General features: G+C 47.9%; 1 long non-coding RNA gene across 1 annotated transcript; it reads left to right on the forward strand.

Moving 5' to 3' along the window:
• The first annotated feature begins 884 nt into the window (after window positions 1-884).
• On the forward strand, window positions 885-9,433 carry LOC120394374. Its single transcript, XR_005592265.1, has 4 exons — window positions 885-1,050; window positions 2,720-2,890; window positions 5,363-5,476; window positions 9,344-9,433. It is a non-coding gene; the product is annotated as an uncharacterized LOC120394374 (long non-coding RNA).
• The last annotated feature ends 1,508 nt before the right edge of the window (window positions 9,434-10,941 follow it).

A 10,941-nucleotide genomic window follows, 5' to 3' on the forward strand; every position in this document is an offset into this window, starting at 1 on the left:
TTTTTTCTAGTTTTCTTCTTAAACAACTAGTTTATTTAATTCACCCAGGGAAGAAACAGCCTTAAAAACAGACGTTTAGTTAAAAATCATTAATCTGCTCAGTCACAGTGCTGTGTAAAGCAAGACCCAGGTGTTCCACATTCCAGTCACTGTCACACATTTCTATTGTGTCTGTCACTCACGGGCAGGTTGGGGGCTGAGAGGTTTGGGGATTCCAGTTGTGCTAGACAGAGGCTGTAATGGGGAAAAGGTGCTGTATCCTCAACACTGTGGGGGGTTGGTTGGTTATGAGAACGATCAGGTAGTTTGTCTTCTGGGATTAAGGGTGTCTGTTCTTACAAGGGACGGGTAATGGATGCTCATGGCCCTGGGGAACACTTGGGGGCTGGAGAGCTTATTCTGGCTCCATCTGCTTAAACCAGAAGGGATCCAGAGCGCTAGCAATGAAAATGTTTGAACTATTTTCCAGCCACGACCTTCCCCCTCCCAACCCACTAAAAGTGACCCCACAACCTACCCCCTCCCTTCACTTCAACTGACCAGTCACTTGTGGAGTGCTGCGTAACCGACATAATGGGCCAGACTGTGCTCTCAGCTGCTCTGTATTTGCAAGTCTGCCTTTATTGACTGCAAGGGATGATCCAGAGTTACAACAACATGAACGAGGGCTAAACACTGCCTGACAGGCGTGCATGGAAGAAATCCACACTAACGGCCTTCTGTGTTTTTATTCCCCCTGGCCTCTTCCCACAGCGCTGTCATCTCTCCCTGCACTCCCACAATAACAAATATTTCTAGACTCACACAGACATCTGTGAGGGGAACACAGTGCATGGGTCAGAAATGAATCGTTTTCCATTCTCTCTTCATTTCATGCAGGTTGGAGGGGTGCAGACTCTCAGCTGTATGTTGTGGGTTCCTCGCCTCTGCTCTCAGCACCAGCCAGGCCCTGACAGAGCTGAACCTTTGGGGGGCGAAGCTGGGAGATTCAGGCGTGCAGGTGTTGTGTGAGGGACTGAGACATCCCAACTGCAAACTGCAGAAAATACTGTAAGTACTGGCTGGTCTCCTCCAGACTGTGCCTGCTAGCATGGTAGCTCTGGCTGCTGGGTTACCGAACTGTAAAGCTTTGCTGAAACCAGCCCCAGGCCCTGCACCTCAGGGGGACCATCCCACTCCTTAGAAATGTACAGCTGGAAGGGACCCTGAGAGATCAGCAAGTCCATCCCCCAGTGCAGAGGCAGAATTAAGTAAACGTAGCCCATCCCTGACAGGTGTTTGTCTCACCTGTTCTTAAAAACCTCCAAGGACAGGGATTCCACAGTCTCCCTAGGTAACTTGTTCCAGGGCTTTACTATCCTTATATTTAGAAAATGTTTCCTAATATCCAACCTAAATCTCCCTTGCTGTTGATTCAGCTGATTACTTCTTGTCCTACCCTTGGTGGACATGGAGAACAATGGATCACCGTTCTCTTTATAACAACTTTTCACATAGTTGAAGACTGTTATCATGTTGCCCCTCAGCCTTGTCTTTTGTAGACTAAACATGCCCAAGTCTTTCACCCTTTTCTTGTGGAGCTTGTTTTCTAAACCTCTTTTCACTTTTGTTGCTCTCATCTGGACTCTCTAAGTCGTCAACATCTTTCTTGAACTGTGATGCCCCAAACTGGACACAGTTCTCCAGCTGAGGCCTCACTGGTGATGGGTAGAGTGGGACAATCACCTCCCATGCCCGACTTACGACTCTCCTGCTAATACACCCTACAGTGATATTAGCTTTTTTTTCAAAAATACATCACACTGTTTACTCATATTCCCCAGATCCTGTTCTGCAGTACTGCCGCCTAGCCAGTTATTCCCCATTTTGAAGTTGTGCATTTGATATTTTTCCTTGCTAACTGCAGAACATTGCATGTCTCTATCTAATATTATCAATTTCAGACCAATTTTCCAATTAATCAAGATCATTTTGAATTCTAATTCTGTCTTCTAAAATTGTTTGTAACCTCTCCCAGCTTGGTGCCATCTGCAGATGTTATAAGTGTACTTGCTACTCCATCATTCAAGCTGTTAATCAAAATATTGAGCAGTACCGGACCCAGGACAGACCCTTGCAAGACCCCACGTGATATATCCTCCCAGGGGTAGTTTCAGGCCAAATTGCAGGGCCAGCATAGCTCTGAAGACTCAGCTGCAACAGCAAATGTCTTATTGAGAGTCGGGAAGAGGCAGCGTGAGCAGCAGGTGTATGGGGTGGTACCATGGTCCTAGCACTGTACGGCAGCAAGACTCTGGTAATCAGGAAGGATATTTCAGCAGAAGCAAATCTCAATCAGCAAAGCAAAACAACTTAAACACATCAAATCATAAACCACCCCAGCCTGAGGCTCGCTCAGCCTGGATTTGCAGCCATCTCAACCCACAGCCATTCTGCACCCACTGGCTCCCCAACAGCTGTTTTTATAGCCCTTTCCCTGAGCACCTGTGCAAGGACAGATTGAAGGAAGCCAGAATTAACCCCTTACTCGCTGAGGACCTAGGATGTCCCTAGCCCCTAAGAATTTGGCTAGTGGCACATGTAGCAGGAGCCATCCTTCCCTCCCTCCAGAATGGAAATGAAACCCTCTCCAGACAGACACCGATACCAGTGAGGGAACCACAGCCAACAGGGAGGAAACAAGTGATCACTTCCCTCTCTGTGTATTTGTCTCTTGTAGGTTGGGGAGTTGCAGCCTCACAGCTGCTTGCTGTGGGGATCTCTCCACTATTCTCAGCACCAGCCAGAGCCTGACAGAGCTGGAACTGGCGGATAACAAACTGGGGGATTCAGGCGTGCGGCTGCTGTGTGAGGGACTGAAACACCCAGACTGCAAACTGCAGAAACTAGTGTAAGTAACAGCTGGTTTCCTGCAGTCTGTGCTTATTAACAGTGACCTGAGCTTTGTCTACTGGAACATCCGTACTCCTAGCAGCTGTGGGAAACTGTTTTCCATCCTGTGAAAACTCAGTATTTTCCCCCATTCTGTATTGTGATGAAACAAACACCTTCTTAGAGAGAGAGAAGCTAAACTAGCCAATAGTCCACTGGTTAGGGCACTCACCTGAGGTGTGGGGAGCACAGGTTAAAGTCACTGCTCTACCTGATTTGGGAGGAGACGAAGCTGGGCCTCACACAGGCCAGGTGAATGCCCCAACCACAGGGCTACTGGCTATTCTAGTCTTGCTCTCTCTGTAGTTTTGCCCTGACAGTCCAGCCTGGCTAGGAAAGACCTTCCTGACAGGACTTCCATCAACACCGAGACATTCCCACAAAAAGTGTGTGACTAATCTGCATTTTCTGATGGAAAAACTATTTCACTGAAAAAATCCCAACTGGTTCATCTAATGACCACCCAAAAGCACCTACTCTCCTCCTGCGTACAGCTGAGAGACCCCATCACACTGTAGATTTGTCATATTTTACTAGACAGAAGTTGGGTCACACAGAGCCTCTTCATGCCCCATAGAGATTTTCTGTAGATCCTCTGTTTATTTTACTCACTACGGTTTGGTCCATACTAGAAAGTTAGGTTGACCCAGCTATGTCGCTCAGGGGTGTGAAAAATTCACACCACCCCCCCGAGAGACTTAGTTAAGCCGACCTAAGCCCCAGTGTAGACAGCGCTAGGTCACTTACTGCGCGTGGAATCCTGCTGGGAGCACATGGCTCCAGGATCTTCTCTGGTTGCCTATTGGTCTCTGGGTGGAGTTTAAGAGGCTAGTTCTGAGCTATAAAGCCCTAAATGGCCTGGAACCAGCCTATCTGAGGAATTGTGTCTGGCACTGGGCCAGATTGTCCCAACTGCAGTCAGCACAGGCACCTGAGCTGATCCCCTTTTTGTTATAAAAGAGAAGGGATGGTTGGCCTCTGTGAAGGCTCTGGGACTTGTCCTTCCCGCCCCCACCCCCCGTCCAAAATACTCCACATTTAGGAACCTTCTGGGCATGCTGCAAAGAGCCTGTTTGATGGGGTTTTAGAGAGGGTTGAGGGGTGGGAAGGTGCTTTCTGTAGTTGGATGGATGAGCTCCTATTAGAATAATTAATTTAGTGCTACTTGGGTTTTGGCTGTAGTACTAATTGTGTGCTAGAGGTCTAGAGCAGGGGTGAACAAACTTTTTGGCCCAAGGGCCACATCTGGGAATATAAATTGTATGGCAGCTGTGAATGTTCACAAAATTGGGTTTGGGGTATAGGAGGGGGTAAGGGCTCTGATTGAGGGTGTGGGCTCTGGGGTGGGGCCAGAAATGAGGAGTTCAGGGTGCAGGAGGGGGCTCCAGGTGGGGAGTGGGGTGCAGCCTCCAGCTGAGGGTGCGGGCTCTGGGGTGGGGCTGGGGATGCAGAGTTTGGGGTATAGGAGGGTGCTCCAGCTTGGGATCAAGGGGTTTGGAGGGCAGGAGGGGGATCAGGGCTGGGGCAGGGGGCTTGAGTGTGGGAAGGGGTGCAGGCTCTGGCTGGGCGTGGGGCCGGGGATGAGGGGTTTAGGGTGCAGGCGGGTGCTCTGGGCTGGGATCAAGGGTTTTAGAGAGCAGAAGGAGGATCAGGGCTGGGGCAGAGGGTTGGGGCATGGGGAGAGGCTCAGGGGTGCAGGCTCCGGGCGGCGCTTACCTCAAATGGCTCCTGGAAACAGTAGCATGTCCCTCCTCCGGCTCCTACACAGGCAGGTACTTCCCCTGCAGCTCCCATTGGAGCATCAGAGGGGGCCATTGGAGTGCGCAGCAGCTGGAGTGGGGCCATGCCACGGCTTCCAGGAGCCGCATAGAGTGGCCCCTGAATCTGCTCCCTGGCTGGAGTGCCAGAGCACCGGAGCAGGACAAGCCCCAGACCCCACTCCCCAGTGAGACCTCAAGGGCCAGCTTAAAATGTCCCATGGGCCGTAGTTTGCCCACCCCTGTCTAGAGCCTTATATAGGGGAGAGGGATAGCTCAGTAGTTTGAGCATTGGCCTGCTAAACCCAGGGTTGTGAATTCAATCCTTGAGGGGACCAGTTAGAGGTCTGGGGCAAAAATCTGCCTGGGGCCTGGTCCTGGTCCTTGTCCTGGTCCTGCTTTGAGCAGGGGGTTGGACTAGATGACTGCCTGAGGTCCCTTCCAACCTTGATATTCTGTAGGGGTATTTCTGTAATTGCTTCTAAAAGTGATTTCTGTATTGCTTCTAAATTAAGAATTAACTTTAAAGTTACACACAGGTATCAAGGAGGGGAAATGCAGAGGATGGGGCATAAACAAGTCATCATTTTTCTCTCTGTATATCTTCATATCCTACAGACTGGGTATTGTGATCTCACAGTTGCTTGTTGTGGGGATCTGTCCTCTGTTCTCAGCACCAGCCAGACCCTGACAGAGCTCGGCGTAAGGTGGAACAACCTAGGAGATTCAGGAGTGCAGCTGCTGTGTGAAGGATTAAAACATCCAAACTGCAAATTACAGATACTGCAGTAAGTACCAGCTGGTTCCCTTTAGTCTGTGCTTGTTGACATGGTGGTGTTGTGAGTTACACTCTATTTATCAAAAACAACAAGGAGTCCGGTGGCACCTTAAAAACTAACAGATTTGTTTGGGCATAAGCTTTTGTCGGTCAAAAACCCACTTCTTCAGATGCATGGAGTGAGAATTACAGATGCAGGGATTATTACACTGACACATGAAGAGAAGGGAGTTACCTCACAAGCAGAGAACCAGTGTTGACAGGCCCAATTTGATCAGGGTGGATGTAGTCCACTCCCAATAACTGAGGAGGAGGTGTCAACTCCAGGAGAGGAAAAGTTGCTTCTGTAGTGAGCCAGTCACTCCCAGTCCCTATTCAAGCACAAATTAATAGTGTTAAATTGCAAATGAATTTTAGTTTTGCAGTTTCCTCTAAGTTATACCAGAGGCTGTTTTGGCCCCCACCTGGCCCAGGATCAGTGCAGTAGGAAGGTGGGTTACAGCCAATATCTTCTCCTTGAAGTCTCTCAGCAGTGCCAGATGTGAACTTGGTGCTGCCAAGGGCAGAATCCAGTGGTTTTTAGCAAACCACAAATGCAGCATATTTTGGAGTTAGAAAAACAATGACTTTACTCACTAAGGCAGTAACAACCCCACATGTGTGCACACTGCCTGAACAGGAGCTGTCACTCCTGCTCTCCCAAAAGGGCTGGAAAGAAAAGGAAATTGAACATGGCTCTGTTCTCCCAAACTGGCTGTAAACAGTAATGTGAATAAATAACATCAACATTAATGTGTTTCCCACAAAGTGGCTGGGACTCCCCCCGATCATCACCTGTCATTTCACAGAATATCAGGGTTGGAAGGGAACTCAGGAGGTCATCTAGTCCAACCCTATGCTCAAAGCAGGACCAACCCCAACTAAATCATTCCAGCCAGGAGGGATAGCTCAGTGGTTTGAGCATGGGCCTGCTAAACCCATGGTTGTGAGTTCAATACTTGAGGGGGCCACTTAAGGGTCTGGGGCAAAAATCAGTACTTAGTCCTGCTAGTGAAGGCAGGGGGCTGGACTCAATGACCTTTCAAGGTCCCTTCCAGTTCTAGAAGATAGGTGTATATCTCTTATTACTATTGTACAGCCCAAAGGCAGCTCTAGCTTTTTTGCTGACCCAAGCATGACAAGCAGGCAGCCTTCGGTGGCATGCCTGTGGGAGGTCCGCCAGTCCTGCAGCTTCGGCGTACCCGCTGCCGAATTGCCGCCAAATCCGTGGAACCGGCGGACCTCCTGCAGGCTTGCCACCGAAGGCTGCCTGACTGCTGCCCTCGCAGGGACCAGCAGGCTGCCCCCCGCAGCTTGCCACCCCAGGCACGCACTTGGAGTGCTGGTGCCTGGAGCCGCCGCTGGTCAAGTTGGGCCTTAAAGACCTCTAAGGATGGAGATTCCATCACCTCCCTAGGTAACCCATTCCAGTGCTTCACCACCCTACTAGTGAAATAGTTTTTCCTAATATCCAGCCTAAACCTCCCTCACTGCAACTTGAGACCATTGCTCCTTGTTCTGTCATCTGCCACCACTGAGAACAGCTGAGCTCCATTCTCTTTGGAACCCCCGTTCAGGTAGTTGAAGGCTGCTATCAAATCCCCCCCTCACTCTTCTCTTCTGCAGACTAAATAAGCTCAGGTCCTCAGTTTCTCCTCATAAGTCATGTGCTCCAGCCCCTAATCATTTTCATTTCCTCCACTGGACTCTCTCCAATTTGTCCACATCCTTTCTGTAGTGCGGGCCCAGATGTGGCCTCATCAATGCCAAATAGAGGGGAATAATCACTTCCCTCAATCTGCTGGCAATGCTCCTACTAATTTAGCCCAATATGCTGTTAGGCTTCTTGGCAACAAGGGCACACTGCTGACTCATATCCAGCTTCTCATCCACTGTAATCCCTAGGTCCTTTTCTGCAAAACTGCTGCCTAGCTAGTCGATTCCCAGCCTGTAGCAGTGCATGGCCAAATCAGCAGTATCACCCCAGCTACTGATAACACAGCCTAGCCAGAAAGTGTATCACTGAGAACCGGCTGTGGGCTAGCACCCGGTGCCATTTCTGACCCATCTTTCTCATGGCAGACAATTTAGGGCTTGTCTGCGACCCCACTGGCCAGAGCTCAGTCCTGTCGTCTCTAGTCTCCTCAGGGTCCCTGTGTATTGTCCTCCTGTCACCCAGCCTTAGCAATTGCCTCTCACCTCCTGCTTGCAGGCTGCTCCACCCCACATGTCCTGGTGCTGCTGCTCCCAGCCCGCCAGCCACAGCCTGCTTCTTTGATCAGCTCTCACCTTCCCACCTGCCTCCTTGCCCTGGCTCTCAGGATACCACTGCCAGGCTTTCTGTCCTTGCTACCTGCAGCCTGCTGCTCATCCCCCCACACACACTGGCCATCTCGCTCTCCCAGCCTGATCCCTTCTGTCCACAGGATGTCACTTCTCTTTCCTCGTCATTCTGCTTAACACAGCGCCCCCTACTGGTGAGATGCTAATCTAGGTCCTTCCTCCACCAGACTAAGCTAGGGCTTAGTCCTTTCTCCTCTTACCACTCTAGAGGGGGCGGTATCCAGTAGAGAACCAGCAGGTCATTACAGGATATTGTTAGGATCACCCCACCTACTAGAAATAGCCCCTCAATCTACCTGTCCCTTCAGCTCATCTGAACAATCACATATAGAACACATAGTAACTGACACAACACCTGCTCATGGTGAAGTATTCTCCGGGGCTTGTAGAGTTTAAGACGAGAGGGTGTGTTTCTATGGGGGCACCACAGTTCTTGGCTCTATGCTTTTTAACATTTTTATCAATGACCTGGCAGACAACATAGTATCACTGATAAAGTTTACGGATGACACAAACATTGCAAAATGGGAAATAATGTAGAGATGTAGAGCACAAATTACTGCTACAGAGCAATCTGTATTGTTTGGGAAATTGGGCGCAAGCGAACAATATGTGCATTTTAGTACAGACAAATATAAACTTGTACCTCTAGGAGCAAAGAATGTAGGCCACACTTACAGGGTGGGGAACCCTGTCCTGGGTAGCAGTGACTCTGAAAAAGACTTGAGGGGGTACGGTGGATAATCAGCTAAGCATGAGCTCCCAGTGCAATGCTGTGGCCAAAAGGGCTAATGGTTGTATAAAGAGAAGAATCTCGAGTAGGAGTCAAGGTTATTTTACCTTTGTATTTAGCACTGGTGTGACGGCTGCTAGAATCTTGTGTCTAGTTCTGGTGCCCACAGTCCAAGAAGGATGTTGATAAATTGGAGAGGGTCCTGAGAAGAGCCATGAGAATAATGCAAGGATGGGAAAACCTGCCTTATAGTGACAGACTTCGATCTACTTAGCTTAAGAAAGAGAAGGCTAAGGGGTGACATGATCACAGTGTACAAGTACCTACGTGGGGAACAAATATTCGATAACGGGCTCTTCAGTCTAACAGAGGAAAGTATAACAGGATCCAATGGCTGGAAGTTGAAGCTAGACAAATTCAGACTGGAAATAAGGTTCCGTGAGGGCAGCTAACCACTGGGACAATTTACCAAGGGTTATGGTGGATTCTCTGTCACTGGCAATTTTAAAATCAAGATTGAATATTTTTGTCGACAAGCTCTGCTCTAGTTCAAACAGGAATTGTTTGGGGGACGTCCTGTACTGCAGGTCAGACCAGATGATCACAGTTGGCCCTTCTGGCCTTGGAATTTATGACTAATCCCAAAGGCTCCTCTCAGAGCAATGTGGTTTACTGTGCATGCCTAGAATGAAGACTGCTGATGCCAGTGAATGGGGCAAAAATAAGCAGTCATAAATCTTTGTATCTCTCTGGCTCCTGCAGACTGAGTGGTTGCCATTTCACAGCTGCTTGTTGTGGGGATCTCGCCTCTGCGCTCAGCACCAACCAGACACTGACAGAGCTGATCCTGGGAGAGAAAACAATGGACAACTCAGGTGTGAAACAATTGTGTGAAGGACTGAAACACCCAAACTGCAAACTGCAGAAACTGGGGTAAGTTACCAGTGGGCTCCTTTCACCGGTGTTCCTTTCACATGGGGCCAGGCTTTCTAAAGTGCTCAGCATGCAGTAGCTTGTGACTTCTATGGTCAGATTTTCAGAAAAGCCAGCAGCACCCTGGGTAAATGGGACTTCAGTCCCCTTGAACATCCAGCCCCAGTTGTGGGTGCTGAGTTCTTTGGAAAAGCTGGCACATAGTGATGTGATTTAAGCTCTTTCTCCTGAGGTCACAGTGTTATTGTCTGTGCACCCAAGAACCAGAACCTAGTCTCCTCCCGCAGAGAAAGGGACAGAGATACACTGCTGTGATACCAGTAGAGCTGGGTGACATTTTTTGCTCAAATAGTAAATGTGCAGAAAAATGCAGTTTCAGGATGAAAATATTTGCAAATGGAGATTGCATTTGGTGAATAATTTTGGCAGAATAAAAAGCTGACTTTTTTTAAACAAAAGATTTGTCTTGTCACTTTGAAACAATGTTTTGTTTAGAATGTTTTGTGTAGCTAATTTGATTAATTGGTTTTTTGAGGGTGAAAAACACTTCAAAAGAAACTAAAGAAAAACTCAAAAAGACCCAACATTTTTTTCAGATCAAATAAATTTTCATTTGGCACCAAAAAAATTGTTTGTTTGATTTCTTTCAACAACAACAAAACCCTGAAAAATTTAGATTTTGGTTCAAAATGAACCTTTTCTTTTTTTTTCTTCAGCCACCAACCTGAAAAAAATTATTATTCTGCAGTTTGACAAGCTTAAACATGGGATAATAAAGTGGCTGTTTGAGCACTCCAAAGGCAGTGTAGTTTTATGTTAGAATCTCAGTTATTTTACTCAGTAAGCAGTACTGAGAATACAAGTCTGGGGTGCTTCACAATTGAATTAAAATAGCCCTGCATTCAAATAATAATTTACCACCATTTCAACAAATAATTCTGGGACAAAGCCAAACAGATAGACAAAGGAAAAGAGGGGAAGGATACAAAGTTGACACCTAATTGTTTCTGCTTAATTTCTTTTTCTGTCTATGATGGCAACCCAGTTCCTTCACTCCTCTCTTCATCTTGGTTGTCTCTAGTCAGCAGCTCATACAGATATCGGTAGGATTGGAAGGTCCAGCTGGCTCCTTAGGCAGCTGACATCTGCCTTTTCCTCCAGAACAATGTCAGGCAGTTTTAAACTGTTTTTAAGATCTTCTTAGTGCATAAAAGCTACTAGGGTTTCAGCTTAAGCAGCATTTAAATCCAGCGCAGCCAGCCAGGTGGGAGGTTTAAATCCACAGCTACAAGATAATGTTTTGAAATTTCCATATCAATGGCCTGAAGGGGAAAAGGCAAATCTATAAAAGAGAGAGAACTAAAAGGACCAGAAATAAAGGAAGATAAAAGACTGATGGGAATTAAAAAATGGAAGTAAGTTCTGTG

The sequence above is a fragment of the Mauremys reevesii genome, unplaced genomic scaffold (assembly GCF_016161935.1).
Source record: "Mauremys reevesii isolate NIE-2019 unplaced genomic scaffold, ASM1616193v1 Contig52, whole genome shotgun sequence".
NCBI lineage: Eukaryota > Metazoa > Chordata > Testudines > Geoemydidae > Mauremys > Mauremys reevesii.